Genomic DNA, 21,382 nt, shown 5'->3' on the forward strand with positions numbered 1-21,382 from the left:
AGTTAGAGAAATGAACTGCTTCTTCAGAACCCTGAACTCTTAGAAATATGGATGCGCCGTTTGACACCGGTGAGCTTTCAGAAACCATTTTTTTCTGATAAAAATGGTTCAAAGGAGTTCACTTATGTTTAATACACTTCCAGGGCCCCGTTAGTCACATAGTAGCCTCAGGCTTTCTGGAAACACTTCATATTGCCAATGAACAACATCCCATGGGACACTAGGTCATGCTTAAAGTCTGGCATTGGACAGAATCCCTATATTCCCTTTGATTAAAGGGATATTTAAATTAGAACCTCCTTCCGTAGGATTATTTTCAGTCATTTATTGAACATCTTTAAAGCCAGGCAGATTCATTGCTGAAGAGGGAGTACGAGGTTCTACATATAAATAAGTAACAAGAAATGCTTGTTGGGCATGCTGTCAAAGGCCAGCAATACGGCTGCAGGGGACAATGGGGAAGGAGCTGGAGCTGCTGAGCAGGACTTTGCCTCAGCAACTACAACAAGAAAGGAAAACGGAGCAAACAACGTGCTTGCAGTCAAATATAGTCAGAGTAGCAACTTTTCAACGTACAACTACTATAAAATTATTAATTAAAAATTATGCATGGGAAAAATCAAAGGAAGGAGGGAGAGAGGAATGGATGGTATAAAAATGCCCCCAAAATTCTGCAATTTATTAACTCAAATATATCTCCATTGATATAACACAGTCTTTATTCTTATAAAACATTGTTCTTATGGTAACTCCCATCTACACATATACAAACACAGAGGCGTGCATACATACACACATGCTCTTACATACACAGAAGCATGCATAATCCCGCACACACACACACACACACACACACACACACACACGTCGAGAGCCTTATTGGGGTGCCATGGCACCTGGTGGGAACTTGATATTGACCAAGGTGAAGTTCCTCTCCCAGTCTTTGAGCTGGAATTCCTGGGTTACCCATAATCCCTTCCACCTAGGGTGGAGTGTTCAGACCAAGGTGAAGTCCATTGTTTTTCAAGGACCTGGAATCCCAAGAGGCACTAGCCACCTGCTGAGCAACAACGGCTGGTTCTGTGGATGACTTTCCAACTTTTGGGGGAAGGGTTCCCCTCCTCCCCTATATATTTGGAGACCTCCCCCCCCCCCCCATTAAACTTTGAGCCTTGATCAGAAAACCTTTTGTCTTGGCTCCATATTCTCTCTCGCAGTCCCATTCTATTTCATCCCCAGCTTTCCTTCCAGGTAACCCATTTGAGTAACTGCAGGCAGTTATACACACACACACACACACACACACACACACACACACACACACACATAAAAACAAAAATCACCCATATCATAGAGTAAAAAGGATCAAGCTTCCTCTAGGACAGTAGTTCTTGACCTTCCTAACTCTGTGACCCTTTAATAGATGTTGTCGTGACCCCCCAACCCTAAAATTATTTTCATTGCTACCTCATAACTACATTTTTGCTTCTGTTATGAGTTGTAATATAAATATCTGATATGCAGGATATCTAATAGGTGACCCCAAAAGGGACCTCAACTCACAGGTTGAGAATCACTGCTCTAGGGTGTCCACTGTTCCTGTCCCTACTTCCCCACCATGGCTGTGTTACTGCCCTAGGCACAGAGCCCTGCTTCCTTTCTTCATTATAAGAACTAACCCTGCCAGGCGGTGGTGGCACACACCTTTAATCCCAGCACTTGGGAGGCAGAGGCAGGTGGATTTCTGAGTTCGAGGCCAACCTGGTCTACAGAGTGAGTTCCAGGACAGCCAGGGGTATACAGAGAAACCCTGTCTCAAAAAAAAGAAAAAAAAAAAAAAAGGAACTAACCCTGACCATAGCTCATTCTTTATTGCTGGCTGCTCTAATATCTGTGTATACTACCTATGAATTTCTGGTCCCCAAACAGTAGTTTCCTCTAGTGCCATCTAGTTAACAGCAACACCCTCCACCCTTCTCCTAACAAATCTACTCATATCCACTAGACTCTTTCCAATCCGCACCTCCTTGACCTTGCAGAAGCAAGGAGCCATCTGATAATTCACTCAAGGAGCCTTTGTTGCCAGGTACAGCACTGCATACCTGTGCAACTGAACACAAGCACTTTGCATTGACAATCACAAAGTAAAAGAAGAGAAGGTAAGACACAGGAGAGCAGAGAGAGATTTGTTTCCTGCAGTAGGGAAGGAATGCACTAGAGTTGTTTTCAGATCAAGACCTTATGCAAACAAAAGTCATGGCCATTTCCCTACGGGAGTCTGCTCATTTCCCTCTGGGAGTCTGCTCTTTGCTACACAGGAAGGCCTGAGCATGCTCAGTTAAACAGCTCATGCTACACTTGCACCACAAGGTTTTAGCTGAATATAAATGCAAAGTCACTTTGAAGGCGCATTAATCTACTAATCTGCCCTAAGTACCATCACCAGCCATCTGTGTCGTTTCTTCTTTCTAGCTGTGTCCCCATGCTACTCACTCTGGGCTAGTTCACTAGCCTCCCAACTGGCCTCCCTTCTACTTACGACCTCTAGACCTCTATATAATGCTCTACAAGGACCCAAGGGCCCTTTCATGTCATGTTCCTACTCAAAGCCCCTGGTGAGTTTCCTAGCACATATAGAATGAGTTCCCAATGCACCAGGACCCTTACTGTGGCCTTCAGCACCATGATGAAGGCACTCTTTACCACCCAGTCCTGCTTGCTTCTCTCACTTCTTCGCCATTGCTCTAACTTTAACTGTGCTCCAGGCCTGGACCTGTAGCCTTTCTTTACTCTGCCCTTGTAACCTTCCCCCACGAAACCAAACCAAAAAAACCCCACCTCTCCATGGAAGCTGCAGTGTGTCACACAGTATATCTTTATGCTTATACGGCTTTACTTGCAAATGTTCATTGCCCGAGTCGTTGGTCTGGTTCGAAGGCTCTGGCTTCTGACAGTGCTACACTGTCAACACTGAATCCTCACCAGGACTCCTCTTGGACATCCTGTTGTTGCCCTGTGTCATGGAGAACTGAAGCGCTGGGTCTGCAGGGCTGGCCCCTTCATGAACTCCAGCAGCTCTTGAGATGGGGTAGGTGTTGGGATGGGCCAACTCAGAGCCCTGGATCTGGGCCTGGGTGGAAGCTGAGTTGGTCAGCCCACCCAGCAGCTCTCCTGTGCCCATACCATCAGAACCAGCTGTCCCATCTTGCCCAGACAAGGGCCAAGGCCAGATCCCCCATGTTTATGTCCTTTTGGCCAGCTCACCATTGCCTAGGAGAGGCATGGGTCCTGCTCTCCCAAGTGCTGTGCCTGATAAGGGACAGGGCTAGCTCTCCCAAGTACCACATCTGGCAAGGGGTGGGACCAGCTCCACCACACTTATTCCATTCGGGCCAGCTCTCCAGCACCCATGCCATCAGAGCCACCTCTCTCAGGCTGCCTAGGGGAGAGGTGGGATCAGCTCAGCACAGTGCTGGGACATCAACATGACCTCAGGTGGCAGTCCAGGCCAGAAACATCTGCATGGCCTTTGGGGGTAACACGTATCTCAGACATCAACACAGACCCTGGCTGTGACATCACCACATGGCCCCCAGGCAGCAACCCAGGCCCAGATGTCATCATGGCCTCAGGCAGCAGCACAGGCTACTCATATCTGTAAGTTCCTGATGGCAGCACAGTGCTCAGACAGCCACATGATCTCAGGTGGCATTTTCAGACCACTGATATTACATGGCCTTTGGTGGTAACTCAAGTCACTGACATTGACACAGACCTCAGCTACCAAAGGACAACAGTCTGAGGCATGGGCCTCAGAAGCAACCCTGGCCAGGGCACCATCACAGCCACAGGTGGTTAAGCAGGCTCCTCTGAACTGCCTGTTTCTCACCACCGTTGTGTCTCTAGTTCCACCGCGTTCCACAGTGCACTAACCACTAGACTTCACTTTCTCTCCCACCTCTCCACTCTGCACTTTCTCTTATCTCCATCACAGTTCACTCATCATAATGGTGCCGGATGCTTGGGTATCTCTCATCTGGCCTCCTGGGCTTTGATTGCCACAGAGTGGGCACTTGGGTTATCTCTCCTTTTTCTTTTTTAATTTAGAGAATTTCTTATTTAATCAGTCTCTTCATCCCCAACATCCCACACCCCAGTTGCTCTCTAGATTTATTCTGTTTTATTTTCACTTTTGCTTATAAAAATTGATAACATTTATTCATGTGTTCATTTGTCAATTGTATACATAATTTTACACTAGAATGTAGGCTCCAAAAATCACTGTTGAGAGAATAGAGACTTTTGTAGCTCACAGTAGGAGCTTTACCTTGGGAGTCTTCTCTTTTTCCTGGCCCGTGGCTACAGAAGATTCACAAAGGGCCAACTTCAGGCACCTCTGTTCTCTTTCCACTGTCTTGGTGACCTCTGTTTGCACTGCTGTCTTCCTCAAGGCTTGACACATGTCCACAATCAGAGGGGGGAAGCCCGTGTCCAGACCCTCCAGTGACACTGACTGTACAGAATCCCATCTCACATGTCCACAATCAGAGGGGGGAAGCCCGTGTCCAGACCCTCCAGTGACACTGACTGTACAGAATCCCATCTCAGCGCTGAGTGTGCTGACACTGCACACGGTAAGCCTGCGTTCTTGGGCTTTTCTTTGGTTTCAAGAATTTCCCAATCTGTGCCTCCATCCCATTTCTACAGACCCCCAAGGTTGGCTGATCCTGCTTCCTGAACAACTTTCAAATCTGGGGCTTTGCATGCGTTTGCAGTCTTCTACCTGGCTCAGCTTTCAGACATCATTTAAGCCACCTCAGCTGCTACGGAGCTAAAGTAAAACCTGTGCTCTTTCCACCACATGATGACCCATAACACAGCAAACCTATGACACAGACACATCTCCTTTCTAAAACCATCTGTGTCTCTCCTCCCCTCTGGAGCTGGACTCTCCACCTCTAGACATAGATCACACACCAACTTCTCTGGAGTTTTCTCTTTCTTGGCTGAGCTTGTCCCCATCCCCCTCAATTCCCAAAACATTCTGTCTTCTGAGGCTTCTGTTCACTTTACTTTTATTACGGTTATTTATTCATCCATCTTATTTCGTCACATTTGTAACTTCTATGAATGCAGGAAATGTGATTTACTCTCCATCACACCCTTCAAAGCACTTAGCCCAATGGCTGACACTCAACAAATGTTTATTGAATAAATGATTGAGTTCACATTGGGTTCAAAATATACTTCATCATTTTCTGTTTTTTCCTCTTGCTGTAGTTAAAGGAGAAACTCAAAAGTTATTAATTTCATACTTTTAGGTTATTCATTTCTTCCCGAAGAAAAATACTGACAGCCAAGCACTGACACCCATTTGTGAAAATAATCAATTTAAATATTATAATGAATTTCAAAAACAAATTTATCATAATCAAGGAACATAAAACCATCTACCAATCACAACAAAGGACAAAACGAATCCTTTGAGTTCTCAATCAGGATCGCAAGATATTCTAAATAAATGCATAGCCAAGCTGCTTCTTATGGCTAATCAATTTATAGCACATTTGAAACAGGAGTAGAGAGAGCTCCACCTTTCAGAGCTTCCTTGTTTTGGGCAAACTGTGCATGCTTGCAGCCATCTGATTAGTCATCTCTGACCACAAACGTCACCACCGAAGATCAGCTTCTACTGCTGGGCTGGGGATGACAGATCCTCAGCCACAAAAGGAATGGGGAATAGATGTCTTTCAAGACATTATAGATTAATCTAAGTGTGTAAAGATAAAAGAAATTTAAATGATTCTTGTATAGTTACGGTTAAACAGACTCTTGGATTCTAGCCTGATAACCTAACCATGTATCCCTGATGATTTAAGCAAACGTTTTTTAATTCCAGCCCACAGATAAAGCTGAAACTAGTCACTTTTCTTCTGCTATGATAAACAGCATAACTTGTGGAGGAAAGAGTTTGATTTTTATAACTCTCAGGTCACACTCCATCACTGAGGGAAGTCAGGGCGGCAACTCAAGGCAGAAGCCTGGAGCAGCACCTGAAGCAGAGGCCATGGAGGACACGGCTCCCTGGCTTGCGTTCCATGGTTCCTCAGCCCACTTTCTTATAAAACCCATGAGCACCTGCCGGCAGTAGGCTGGGCTCTCCCACATTAATCGTTAGTCTAGAAAATGCCCTTCAGGCCAATCTGACAGAGGCATTTTCTTGGCTGAGGTTTCTTCTTCCCAGATGGCTCTAGCCTGTATCAAGCTAAGAAAACAAGCAAGCAAACAAACAAACAAAACCTAAATAGTACAGCACAGCATTCATGCTGCACATACTTAGCCGCTAGGGAAGGTTTCCCCTTTCCTCATTTGGTCCTGCTGACCACATAGAATGGCTGTCGGTGTAACTGTTACAACTCTGATGGAAAAGGCTTCTCCAATGGAGGTATTGCAGCTCTGAGGGGGAAGGTATCCTGGCAGTTGGGAGCCAAGTAACACCACAGAGTCACACCACACCACAAACCTCACCCAGAGATTCACTGGGAAAGACACAAGAGGGTGGCTACCTCTCCTTGGGCAAGAAAGAACAGGGAACTGAGCAAGAGGCAGGCTTTAGATAGGGTTTCTAGGGAAAGGAGCTTTTCAGGGCAGAGATTCCCAGGGTGGGGATGGGTGGGGTTTGGTAAGTTTCCAAACTGTGAAGCTCTTACCCTACTGTGCTCTCTGTCCTGAAGGAATGGAAAAGACCGACCATTTGCTGAGTGATACTAGAGGTCCCACCCAAGCGCCTTTCCTTAGCAAGAAAAGAGAGACTATGCCAGTCCTAAAGCTTCTGGGATAGCTGTTGAGATTTTCTTTTTAAGCTTTGTTACTATGTTGCTCTATTTATTTGTAGAGGAGGGAAGAAAAACCCTTCAACTTATGTCTTCCATAATTCACCTGAAATTGTTCTCAGTCTGCCCAGAAACTGTAAATTTTCAGTGTTGGGAAAGCCTTTGAAGATCTTCTGGTCCAATGCCCCGTTTTGCCTAAAAACACAATGAAATTGCTTCCGCTTCTCTTTAGTCATATATTCTGCATGCTGCAGGTGTCCTGAAGGTTCCCTGTGGGTCCTAAACGCTGCCCGTCCAGCTCCATAATGAACCACATGTTTATACACGGTAGGAGGAATTAACTCAGGCAACGTTTTGGGCAACTTAAGGAAGAAAACTATCCATCTCGTGGTGATCTGGAAATCATAGACTAAGCTCCAACTGTTAAATGACTCTCCATGTGGGGACGACACAGGAGAGGTGCTGAGGCAGCCATTCTGCTCCCTCGGTACCTTGGAGACAGACTTAGTCAGGCACCTAACATTTTTGGAGAACAGCTCAATAACTGTTGCATGGAACCATCTTTCTGATGTATGTTGGTCTCTGTGCTTAGAGATCTTTGCCCATAGCTTCTTTTTGCATGAATAGGAATTTCTTATGACATAGGAAGACTGAGAACAAGAGCATGTGGTCACACTGTAATGTTTCAGGGGCTAGCTTGTAGGAGGTAGCATGTACTTTGAACTAGGAAAAGAGAATCCTCATCAGAGGGCAGAAAAGATGAGAGAGGAGGTGTCAGAAAAGCAAATCCCTCCTGGATATGAAGCCAATGAAAGAAAATGGTATAACCTGAAGAGGCAAACCAGCTAGCATCAAAGTCCCGTAATTTGTTCTTTAACTTGGCTGGTTCCACCACCATCTGAGTGTGATTTCTCAATAGACACATGGTAAGAGGGACAAATATGACTGATTGGCATCATGTGATGACACTGGCTGAGTGATGGTGATAGAAACCTGGGAAGGGGGTCACAACCTGTGTCCCAAGTCAGATCTGGCCACCTATCTTCAGTAAGCCAATTAAAAGACCCAAATTAAAAAAAGAAAAGAAAAGAAAGCATAGAAAGGAGATTTATTCAATGTGGCCACATTAGGAAGAGAAAGCTAGAGATCCAGCAGACTCCACAAGTCTCTCTTTGAGGTTAGGAGTTAAATGGAAGGCCCAGGATCTGCACATTTTCGCAGATCCATCAAGGTGTGGTCCCTTCCACCATGGACTCATCATTGTCTGGCCTTCAGTCTCATCCTATAAGGTGGTGTGGTGGTTTGAATATGCTTGGCCCAGGGTGTGGTACTATTAGGAGGTATGGCCTTGTTGGAGGAAGTGTGTCATTGTGGGCATGGACTTTAAGACCCTTCTCCTAGTTGCCTGGAAGCCAGTCTTCTCCTAGTGGCCTTCAGATGAAGTGATAGAACTCTCAGTTCTTTCTGCACCATGCCTGCCTGGACACTGCCATGTTCCTACCTTGATGATAAAGGACTGAATCTCTGAACCTGTAAACCATCCCTAATTAAGTGTTATTCTTATAAGAATTACCTTGGTCATGGTGTCTGTCCACAGCAGTAAAACCCTAACCAAGACAGAAGTTGATACCAGGAGTGATTCTAGAGTAGCAGAAGAATAAGGATAAATCTTTTAAGTATCTGGAATTGGCTTAATAATTTGCCAGCACCTTCTAACTCACCAGCACCTTCAAATACTGAAACCTCTCCAGACACTCTCTCTCTCATTGGAGCTCAGAGAATATGAAAAGCCCATGATGGAAGATATATTTCAAACTTAAAGAAGCAGATGTCTTTGATTATCTTGATCCATCAGTTGTGACTGACAATGAACTAGATGACCCGGTATATGAAGTTTTCTACAGTTTGGGGAAAAAGGAGGAAAATGATTTTGCTGGTCTGTTACTCTTAGCATCTCTGGCTAAATTGATAAAGAAAAGGAATGAGCTGCATGATAAAACTGACTGGTTCCAGATTCAAAAAACAATCTAAAGGTTTCTAAGTGTGCCCTCGAAGAGAATCTTCTCTCCAGCCGCCATAGAGCTTGAGTTGCAGAAAATCAAACTGAAGCCCTCATATAAGGTTGGCTGAAGTACAACGAAAATTCAAGTCTCAGCCTCAGAGTGTGTCAGCAGTTAAAGGGCATTAATTGGCAAAGAATGGAACACTATAACTTGGGATGGGGATGTGTGGGAGGACCCTATCAAAGCTGAGAACTTTGAATCCTCAAATTCTCAAGAGTTTACCTCACCTGAAGAAGTAGTACCCTCAGCCCCACCCCTTGAAATACTGCCCTTTTCACCTGAAGAAATTAATCCTGCATTGTCTGATAAACCAGCAGTGACTTTCTCTGAAGAAAATGCTGGGCAAGATAATGCTGATGTTCCTCAAGGTCTGCTAATAGTTTCTTCTAGACCTAACCAGACTCAAAGCAAAGAAGGCTGCTAGAGGGGAGGTAGAAAGTGTAGTCCATGAGGAAATGCACGACAATACTAAGGAACGAAGAGTTCTACCTCTTCATCTGAAGGCCACTAGAAGACTGGCCTCCAAACAGCTAAGAGGAGGATCTTAAAGTCCACCCCTACTAATAGTGCCACTCCCTAGGCCAAACATATCCAATCCACCACAGATGGTCTGATCTGACAGGTTGTAAGAACTGTGTGAAATCACCCTTCTGGAGATAAATTCTCCTCTTGCCAAAGCCCTTTCCTTCTTTGTACTCAAAATTCCTGGGGAAACTCCTATTTCTTTGGAATTCCATGTTTCAACAGTTTGATAGTCAAGGTGGAGAGACAGAATATATACTCTTAGAACATATTCATTTCTGCCAGGCAGGTTACAGTTGGTGTGTTAGAGGTGCCCTGAGAGGGAGGATGGAGCCAGGCCCAGGAAACTCAGGGAACACCAGGCTAAGTTATCACTGTGGATGAGAGAAGGCTTGTGACGGGGGTGGGGTAAGCAGGCCGTGGGGGTAGGGGAAGAGACAACGTCTAAGTTTGAAATATCCATCAGTAAGAATGATGTGGAGAGAAGGAGGAGAGGCCGACTGCCATGTCTGAAAGGAGTCTGACGGGAGGACATGAGTCTAGACTCTGCAGTCGGAGGAGTGGAAGAAAGCAAATGTCCTTGGAGAAAGGCTGGAAGTCATGCTGCTTGTATCTGGCTGTGAGTGAGGAGGCGCAGTTAAGAAACTGTGACGGGACTGCTCCATGGTACGGTTAAGGTTTTATTGTAGATATGAGAGAGAGCAGAGAGACAAAGATGCCTGGACATGACCAGGGCTAGGGAAGCCGGGGAGGCAGAGCGCGGGGAGGTGGGAGAGAAGGAGAGAGGAGAGAGAGAGAGAGAATGAGAACAGTGGGGCGAGGGAAATCTTTGCCTTTGCCTTTGCCTTTATAAAGAGAACAAATGGATATTTGGGAGGAGGGAAGACTGGGGAAGAGGGAAAGACTATTGAGAACTTTGAAATAGATAACAGGCACTGTGGTACTGAGGGTGCCTGGAGGCCAGCATGGGCTTTGATTTTCCTCTTCAGGTAGCCTTTGTCCCTTCTGCCAGAGAGGTGAGGGAAATGACTCCTTTTGTCAGATGAGAACAAGTTTCAACAGTTCCTGAGGAAGGCTGGCGTTTATCTAGTTGCCAGGAACCCTGTAATCCAGCTTGAGCTCACCTCTGAATATATGGCCTGACTTTTGGAGTTAGGGTTTTGGAGTTTCCTGTGGACCTGACACTGGTGCTGAACTAATGTAGTCTGTGAGGAAGGGATCTTTCTTGGAAGGATTATCTGGTTTGTTTTTAATGATTATTCTCATTTTATTATTGATTATTTTTGGAAACAGGCTTTTACCATGCAACTCAGGCTGGCCTGGGACTTGCTGTGTCATCTAGGAAGACTCCAAACTGACTATGCCCCTGCCTCTGCCTCCTAAATACCAGGGTTTAAAGGCATATGTCATCATACCTGTTGGATAATGTTTTTCTTTCCTTTTAAGATGTGTATGGGTGCCCACAGAAGCCAAGGGAGGTGGCTGGGTCCCCTGGAGCTGGAGTTACAAGGAGTATGAGAAGCCCAATGTAGTCTCTGTGAACCTCTGCATGGATAGCAAGTACTCCTGACGGCCAACCCCTCTTTCCAGCACCCTTCATTCTTCCTTCCTCCCTCTTTTCTTCCCCTTCCTCCCTTCTCTCTTTCTTCCTCCCTTTCTTTTGCCTCTTCTTCCTCTAGTGCTGATATGGAGCCCAGGGCCATATATAGGCATACATTTTTTGCAACCTATTTTTAGTAAGGGTTCAACCTCTCCTCTAGCCCACCATGCAGCAGAGGTAATGGAAGAGAAAAGTTATTAGGATTTGGGGGAAGTAGACCTGTTGTTCATCAATACTTCTTTGGGGACAAGCTTGATCTTCTTTGGCAGCAGTTCAGTCCTATAGCAAACACCAAATATGACTCAGCAATTGTGAACCAGGCAGCAGACACCAGGCACGAACCAACAGCTTCAGTCCAGTCCTCTAGGCGGGCAGTCACCAGCATGAACCAGTAGCTGTAGTTCAATCTTGAAGAAACCTCAAGGTTCGCCAGCTTGCCTGAGGAAAGGCTATGGACGTGGAAAGCTTCCACAGAAACCTCACGAGCAGTTCTTTGGTTTCTCTTAATGGCTGTATTACCACAAGTTGAGTTCAAGTAAGGTGAACCAATACATGCAAACCAAACCAATGCTCGGTGCTCGTCTCCCAGTGTCTGTGGGGTGGTTGTATTTATATCCCTTCATCAAGCATCCTTTATGTGCTGGCTACGTCAAAATATGTTTTCACCTGTGTCTGCTTCAGAAAAACATTCTTTCCCATGTCTGTTCCAGCAAACATTGTTTCACCTGTATCTGCTTCAGAAAAACATTCTTTCACCTGTGTGCCCCAGTAAAACATCATTTGATTTAACTAACTTTCCAAAGTAACTAGAAGTTTCTACTTCATCCATAAGCATGATAATAAGCAAACACTCAGTTATTGCTATCTCTGCAGCTACTGACCTGATTTCTATTGTATGTCTTCATCGGCAAGGCTTTAGTCCAAATGGGATTCTTCCATCTTTTGCTCAGACTGACAGTTGTAGAGGAGTGGTTCTGATGCATTGATTTAATGCATAGTCTGTGATTACTGACACTGAAGGCCCTTGCCCCCCCAGTTGGTTTTTGACCTATCAATAAAGATGCCAGGTCAAGAAAGAGGCAGAACTTCCAGATTTCTACAAGCTAGAAAAGAGGAGAGCAGGAAGGAGAATCAAGATACTTGGAGGAGAGAGATAGAACAGACTCAGAGCTGTAGGGGAGACCTTCCAAAATGTAGGCAGAAAAGGAAAGTGGCCCACAGAAGGGCAGCCTGAATGTATCTTGGGCAGCAAGACCAATGGGCTTCACAGAAGGTAACCAGGCAACTAAGTTGAGGGGAGATTTAGAGATGCTGAGCTAGAAGTAAAGGTAAGTGCATGCTATGCACAGAAGGCTTAGAAGAGCCCAGCCACAGAGCCAGTAAGGAAGGTTAAAAATAGGCTAATGTGTGTGTGTGTGTGTGTGTGTGTGTGTGTGTGTGTGTGTGTGTGTTTTATCTGTGGATCTGAGATAGCTCCTGGGCTGGTGCACAATGGTGACCAGCCGGGTGAAATAAAGCAAAATAACTTGCATTACAGATAGTTTTATAATTCATCCTTTTGTTGCTGGGCAGGGCTTCACACGTTGCTTTTTCTGGGGTTCCTTTACTTCCCTGCTGCTGCTTGGCAGCTCCTGCAGAAGGAAGCCTGTCTCACCAAGCTGTTCTTCACATTTAAAGAACCAATACAAATTATTCTCAAACTTTCCTCCAAAATTAAAAGAAATTCACCATTCAAATTAATTCAGTAAAACCATGTTATTTATTTATTTTCCCCTCTCCCCAAGATAGAGTTGCCTGTGTAACAGCCTTTGGCCATGCTGGAATTTGCACTGTAGACCAGAGTGGCCTTGAACTCACAGAGATCTGTCTGCCTGTCTCTCAAGTGCTGGGATTAAAGGTGTTTGCCACCACTGCCCAGTTAAAAAATATCTTAATAGATGATGTCTGGCTCAATATTATTTTCATCTTCCAAATTTTCTCTTTTGGCTGCTATCTCAGGGACTTACACAGTTTCAACTTTCCTGTTTTTGGGTTTTTTTTTTTTTGATAGATCAATAAAAACAGAATAAAAAATTTAGAAGTGGACTCAAAATCTTGAGAACCTTGGCATGTGATCGACTTGCCTTTTCTCAGGTCAATAAGGAAAATGATCAAGTATTCAATAAACAGTGTGGGAACAGCTGTGGGGCCCATGGAGAAAAAAAATTGAACCATTCCTCACACATATGCAGTATCCTTTCCCAATGGATCAATTACCAAATAGGTCCTGCATGAATCAAGAGTGGGAAGGGCCTTTCTACGAGATAGCTAGTCTTTAGCACACAAAGAAAAAGGTTGTAACATAAAATTCATACAATCTCTGCTTGGCACAACCTAGTCCAGCAAAGTCAAGTGGAAAGTAGTCCCAAACTGTTTGAAACTAATTTCACAGTCCACAAGTATTATAAGATATCTATAGGTCAATAAGGAAACTGCCATTATCAAGGAGAAAACTGGGTATGGAGTGTGGTCTTAGTTAGGGTTTCTATTTCTATGAAGAGACACCATGACCACAGTAACTCTTACAAAAGAAAACATTTAATTGGGGCTGGCTAATGTCTAGTCTGCTATCATCATGGGGGGAAGCATGGTGGTACACAGACAGACAAGGTGCTACAGAGGAGCTGAGAGTTCTATATCTGGATCTCCAGACAGCAGGAGGACAGACACTGGCTCTGGCAGCTGAGACCTCAAAGCCCACCCGAAATGATGCACTTCCTCTAACAGGGCCACACCTCCCAATACTGCCTGGGCGGCTATTTTCTATTCCTGCACAAACATCATGACCAAGAAGCAAGTTGGGGAGGAAAGAGTTTATTCATCTTACACTCCCATGCTGCTGTTCATCACTAGAGGAAGTCAGGACTGGAACTCAGCAGGTCAGGAAGCAGGAGCTGATGCAGAGGCCACGGAGGGATGTTTCTTACTGGCTTGCTTCTCCTGGCTTGCTCAACCTGCTCTCTTATAGAACCCAAGAATACCAGCCCAGAGATAGTACCACCCACAAGGGGGCCTTCCCCCCTTGATCACTAATTGAGAAAATGCCCCACAGCTGGATCTCATGGAGGTCTTCCCAACTGAAGCTCCTTTCTCTGTGATAACTCCAGCCTGTGTCAAGTTGACACACAAACCCAGCCAGTACAAGAGGCCATTTTTTATTGAAACCACCACAAAAGTAAAATGCTCACAGGAAAAGGAAATCCAAGCAACCCCTGAGAAGGAATAATCAATCTCATTATCGTTAACATAAACACAAATTCAAACTGCAACATGATAACATCCTTACTATTAAATAAGCAAACATGTAAGGGTAATGAATACATGTAACAAAGAAGGGGAACATATGCTGGCATGTGTAGGTGACAATTTAACCATCAACTTTGTTACTTGTTGCACTTGTTTTGCTGAATCAGGAAATAGGCAGCCACTGAAATGCCAGTCAGTGCAGAAACTGTTACTCTGTGGCATATTTGTACAATGGAATACTAAGCAGTTATAAAAAGTAAATAAAAAGTACTTCTTCAGGAATTGATATTGAAAGATTGTCAAAATAGATAATGAAGTGGAAAAACATAAGATGCAGACAAGATTCACAGTATGCTGTCCTTTTTTGTGTAGGAAGGAAAAATTCAAAATGTCATATTTTTGTAATTTAAATGTATGGGCCAGGCAGTGGTGGCGCACACCTTTAATCCCAGAACTTGAGAGGCAGAGACAGGCAGGTTCAAGGTCTAAAAAAAAACTAAATAAATAAATAAATGTATGGGAAACACTTCACAGTTACTAGTTTGAGAAGGCAAGGACAGAATACAGGGACAATAAAGGAGAAAACATAAAATATGTAAAGTGCATAACTATTCAATTAATTTTGAATCACATAAATACATTCTTTATCTTCACTATTAAGTTCCATGCCTGCCTTATGTCTCCCCACAAATGCTCCATAGGAACCAGACCTTGATCTCAGTCCTGCTCTAGGATGCTTTAGAGCCTCAGACTCCTCAGAACAGAGCTCTGGGGAGCATAGGATGCACATGGGGTGATGAACACTCACTACATGTGTTAGGTCCATAACATATTTAGGTTGATCTTTATAACTTCTTTGGGCACCTCATGATGTCAGCTTCATTTTGCAGAAGAAGAAATGGGACCTTGAATTGTTCAGCCCATGTTACAAAGTTTGTGAGAAGGAGCCAGCATCTTAACTCAAGTCAGACTGATCCCAGAGACTTGACTCTATATCACAGTATTTCCCCAACACACACGTGAAAAGACATCATGCATATGGTTAATGTCACCAGCAGAAGGAGCAGATGAAGAAGACTCAGCTCATGTTCCCATGTCTACAGCCTGAGTTCTGTGCATTGTCCTCTGTTTAGGTAAAGTCAGAACATTAACTGACAGAAAATAAAGATCAATACGAAGCAAAGTTGAAGTTTATTAAAGACATACATAGTTAAGTATAGGCATTGTGAGTGTGTGTGTGTGTGTGTGTGTGTGTGTGCCTGTGTGCACATGAGTGCACACATACATGCATGCATATTAGACAGGGAGAGGGAAAGTTTAAGGAAAGAAATATAGACTCCTTGTATGGGAAACTTCAATGGAGGAAAGGCATATTTGTGACTGAAGGAAAGGGAAGGTGGGGAATTCCTGAAATGGGTAAGGATTTTCCCAGGATAGGATCTATTCCCCCTTTTCTATCCTTATATTGAATTTACCAATATATGTCAGATGCAAAATGGTGATACCATTATAATGAAGTAAAGTATACTTAGTAGCCATCTTAGTCAACCATCTTGGTCCCAGACTACTGAGTGGCCTGGTGCATTTAGTAGTTGAATGGTCACATGATGTCCTGTATTAAGACAACTGTGAGGTTGCATTAGCCTTGAACCATTATGGACTTAACCTTCTATTCTCTCTAAGCCTATACCTCTATGTTCTGCACACATTACTTACTATTTTATAGCCATTGCTGATAAAAGTTGTAAATTGTTAGGTACTTGTGCTATGTCACAGAGTTCAATATGCATACATAAACACAGCCTTATTTAACCTTAATTAACTCTGAATATATTATCATTCATAGATTTTTTTTTATCCAGGATGACACCAAAATCTGCCCTACTTATGACTACATTATGTGCTATTTTTATGATCCGAGTCTGAATATCCCCCAAAGACTCACAGTTTGAACACTTGTTCCTTGACTTGTGATCATATTCAGGAGGAAGGGAAGGATAAATCTTTAGGAGCCTGCTTATTGAATGCATGTCTTTAGACATGGGCCTGTGAAAATGATACATAGCCGTTGATTCCTGCCTCTTGTTCCCTGCTTCCTGGTCTGCCACGATAGGAGCAGCCTCTAGTACACTATGAGCCAACTTTTCCCACAGCTCCCCACTCTCCAGCCCAGACTGACTGAAACCAGCAGGTCAAAGAAGTCTTTTATCCCATGAGTTCTTTCTGTCAGACACTGAAGTTAGAGTAGTACAAAGTAACTAATCTAGAGAATTGCTACCAGGAGTGGGGTTCTTTGTGTAACTGTAACCCTAGTGACCTACTTCTACTGCTTCCTTCAGGCTTCAGCATCTCCCAGAATAGCACTGTCAGTTGGACAGTAATATTCAAAACATGAGCCTGAGGACATATTTCAGATAGGAACTGCTAATAGCTGTTTTTCCAAAGTTTCATGAAAAACATTTAAGGATGTGTTAACTAGATTCAAACGAAACATGATGCTGCTGTCTCCATTCTGTGAGAAGTTAGAATTGGTACAATTCTAGTTGGTACAATTCCACTCCAGATTTTAACAACGTATGTTTCTAATTCCACCACAGTGGTGGGTCTCAGCTGCTTGATGGTCTATGCTTTCTGCTTAACACCATTGGACAGCCAGTACTCTTTGTTCATAATTTAAGCCTGCTTCTCCTTTCCTGGGCCTCCAAGTGTGTGTCTATTCCATCAAACAGGCTAGTGTGTGCTTTTCCTGTGGGGATTTTCTTCTTAGATCCCACGAAGAGAAGTTTATGTGTAGACACCCTCTGAACTCAATTGTGCATGGAGAAGCCATCCTCAGCTGCCATGTTCAGATACACTATGGCAATGATTCTATTCATTTCCACCTGAACCACAAAATTCCTGAGCTGTACTTTCAAGATTAGAGAGAGTACAAAAGAGAGAGAGAGAGAGAAAGAGAGAGAGAGAGAGAGAGAGAGTGTGTGATATGTTCTCTTCACTTCAGATTTATGAAATTTTCCTTATTCTAAAGACATAGTGCTGACATAGGTATGTTTAGTTCTCAGACTCTGTATTATTTTAATCATCAAAGAGTATTTTTGCTTCTTAGAACTTATTTTAGGCCATCTAGGGGGAATGACTCAGCAGGTAGAAAGTATGCATAGTATACATGGGACTCTGAGCTCAATTCCCAGTACCAGAGAAAGAAAGAGGGGAAGGAGGGAGGTAGGGAGGAAAGGAGGAAAGAAGAAAGGGAACGTAGGAGAAAGAGATGAAGAAAGGGAAAATCCATTAGGCTGGCAAAAGTTATGTCTCATGTAAAGCTCCTATGTGACAAACACTCTGCCCTGTGTGGAGGACACAGAATGACATCTAGTTCTTCCATTTAGGACTCTTTCCACTGACCAAGGAGTTCCTTCAGCTGTTAGGGCAGAGCTGACTGTGAACTGCAAGTATCTTTCTCATATTTCCAATTCCCAGAAATCATTTCACAAGCTGCCAAACCAGGCAGCTTGGTTGTATCTGAATTTGCCACACCCCTGTAATTGTTCCGGGTGAAAGGCAAGAGAGCAAAGAGGCTGAGAAACAGGAGATGACTCTTTTTAGTTTGCTGGCAATTAATTCTTTCACTTGCTTTAAATTAAAATGTTCAGCTTTTCCAAGTTACTCATCAACAACTGTTAACATCAGAGTCTCTTCAGCATTTGGAAGGCATTGAGTATAAACAGCCCATTACCTTGCAATGAAAGATAGCTTGTAAAACCTTGATTAAACAGAATGCTCTGGAATGAGTTTTACTGGTTCATTGATTCTTCCACTTATTAAAGCCTTAGTCAGAAAACTCTGTTTTTCTTCTTTATCGCACATGCCCATTTATTTGTTCATTCTATCAATTAATCAACATGACATAGCAGAGTGGCTATGTATATTTGCTGGAGTCAACCGAGCTGCCTGGACTAACACTTATCAATTATTTCTGTGGCCAGATGCTTGCCCACTCTGTGCTTCTGTTTCCTCGGGTGTGAAAGGGAGATGACAGAGTCACATACAGAGTCCACAGGCTATGCCTATCACACAGTAGGCCCATACAATTGCTGTTGTTACTATTACTCACTCCCTCTAGTCTATGCACACAAGAGCAAGAGGTACAATGAGGAGACAGAGATCTTGAGGCTTTAGTATATACACCTGTACTCACAGCTTTACATGAAAGTCATGACTGGACTCTTGCAGCTTCAAATACAGCCCACAGATGAGCAGCATCATTGTCACCAGGGAAATGGTAGAAAGCAGATTCTCCAGGCCTGACCAGAATATGCATTGCGTGAAATCTATAGGTGTCCATGTGTATGCATATGTATGGATGCATGTGCATATGTATATGCATGGGGAAGACTGAGGTCAATTTCAGGTGTCATTCTTCAGAAGACCTTCACCTTGTTGTCCTACTAGGACCTGAGCCTCAGAGATTCTGCTAAACTGTCTGGCCAACAAGCCCATGGATCCTCCTGTCTCTATTTCTCCAACCCTGGGACTACAATAATCACCACACACCCAGCATTTATCTGGGCCCTGGGGTATCCTGGTTAGTCTTTTGTCAACTTGATACAAACTAGTGTTATCTGGAAAGGGGGATCTTAATTGAGAAAATGCCCATCAGATTGCCTAAAGGCACAATGTCGGGCATTTATTTTTTATTAATTATAGAATTGGGAGACACAATGCCACCCCGGGCATGTGATCTAGCATTATATAACAGACCAGGCTAAAGCAAGGTGGTGGTGTCCCACACCTTTAATCTCAGCACTCAGGAAGCAGAGGCAGATAGATCTCTAAGGGTTTGAGGCCAGCCTGGTCTACAAAGTGAGTTTCAGTTTGGTCAAGGCTACACAGAGAAAGCCTGTCTTAAAAAAACAAAAAGACAAATTAAAAAAAAAAGAAAGAGAGAAGAAAGAAGAAAGGAAGGAAGGAAAGAAGAAAGAAAAAAGGAAAGAAAGAAAAACAGACAGAAAGAAAGGAAGGAAAGAAGAAGAACGAAGAAAGGAAAGAAGAAAGAGGGAGAAAAAGAAATGAAGAAAGGAGGAAGGAAAAAAGAAAGAAAGACAGACAGAAAGTAAGAAAGACAGACAGACAGACAGACAGAAAGACAGAAAGACAGAAAGAAAGACAGAGAGAAAGCAAGCAAGCAAGAAAGCAGTCAGGCAGAGGAAGCTTTGGGGAGCCTCCAGTAAGCAGCTTCCTTCCAGCTTCAGGTCTTGTCTTCAGGACTTAACCTCCCTCCATGATAGACTGTATAACCTGTAAGCCAAATAAACCCTTTACTCCTTAAGCTGCTTCTGGTCACAGTGATTTATCACAACAATAGAAATGCACACCAAGACGTTTGGATCAAACAAGTCTTGATGTTTGCATAGCAAGCACTCTACTGACTAAGCCATCTCCTAGGCCCTAGAGTCTGCATCCTAGTAGGTGATCCTAGAGTCTGCATCCTAAGAGGTGATCCTAGAGTCTGCATCCTAAGGGGTGATGTGTGTGCTCATTAAAGTCTGAAAGATCTTGCCCCAGCACAATCCAGAATGTTAGGTGGCCCCAAAATAAGGTCATGCTCTATAAAATCAAGTCAGGCATAGTTAGCTCCCATTAAAAAGTCCGATTCTGTCCTTTAGTCCCCATCCACACCTCCAGTGCCCATGCTTGGGAGGTACCAGGAAGTCATGAGTGAGTTCAAGTTCTCAGATAAGCAACTGAACTAAAAATCAATTTCCCAGCCAATTTTGCTAATGCAAAAAAAAAAAGAAGAAGAAGAAGAAGAAGAAGAAGAAGAAGAAGAAGAAGAAGAAGAAGAAAGAAAAAGAAAAAGAAAAGAAAAGAAAAGAAAAGAAAAGAAAAGAAAAAGAAAAAGAAAAAGATTCTAAGAAACTGAAATATGGAACCAGAAAGGACAGCAGATTGGGGAAATCATGAGGCTTACAGAAGTGTGAAAGGACATACTGAAAGGATACATCATGAGGACTTTTTCCTGGACCTGAACCTGGACCTTTTCTGATTTGTTTTAGGCCACATCTATGGATAACTATTTTCATGATTGCTCTAATTTTCTGTGGTAAGATTTCTGCTTTAAAAGATGGGTGGAAAGAAGATATAGCAATGCTGTCTCTGTAGGGTTTCCGAATGAGCTGAACGACTGTGAAATTTTCCCACATACAGTTCCAGATATGTCTGTACTGTGGGGTTTGCTCTGGTAATGAATGCTTCCACATGGCTTCCAAACAAAGGGCCAGGCTCTGCCCTGACCCCTGAACTGATGAAAAGGAAGGCTGACATTCAAAATGGCAGCAGGAACCCTAGCCAATTGTTCCATACTAGGCTGAGTCCATGGCATACAGCAACTAAGAACCTGAGTCTACCTGGGATGTTTGCTTACCCGAACATTTTATTCCTTTGTCTACATCTAGAAGATCCACTCCTGTGAAAGCTGACTTGCAAGCAATAGAATCAAAGGTCAACAACATACTTAGCTCATCTCTTCCTCTTAAAGATGCAGAAAAGGGAAGTGACTCAGTGTGGCCGATACAGGTAGCTAGTGGCAGACACTGAAGCAAACCTCCAGTGGTCTGTGGCCACTTCCCAGCACCGTCCATTTTCTCCCTTTGACTTGCCCTCCCAGTCTCCCTGTAGAGGAATTGATTTTGGAGATAACCAAGAACTCCCTGCACCAGCCAACAGCTCAGCCTTATGTTTTTCTGCTCCCAAGCCTTAGCCCAGAATCCCGTTTCTCACTCTGTTTAACATAGAGAACACAGTCAGCATCTGAATATCATGGCTAAAGTCAAGACAGCCACTCAGGAGCATGAGGGAGCCAGGCAGGTGTGTGACCCGAAGCAGGCTGCTATCCTGGGCTCTATTGGAAGTGCTAACTCTTCTCACAGGGAAGAATCTGATGTCTCCAGAAGATGGGAGAATTGGAGGACCCAAGGTTATAGGCATATTTGTATCTAAAAAGATGGTAGAATTTTATATATGTATTGATACATGAAATCCTTTATACTTTAAATATTGGTTCATATTTTAAAATATTTTTA

This window comes from Apodemus sylvaticus, chromosome 4 (genome assembly GCF_947179515.1).
Source record: "Apodemus sylvaticus chromosome 4, mApoSyl1.1, whole genome shotgun sequence".
Lineage (NCBI taxonomy): Eukaryota > Metazoa > Chordata > Mammalia > Rodentia > Muridae > Apodemus > Apodemus sylvaticus.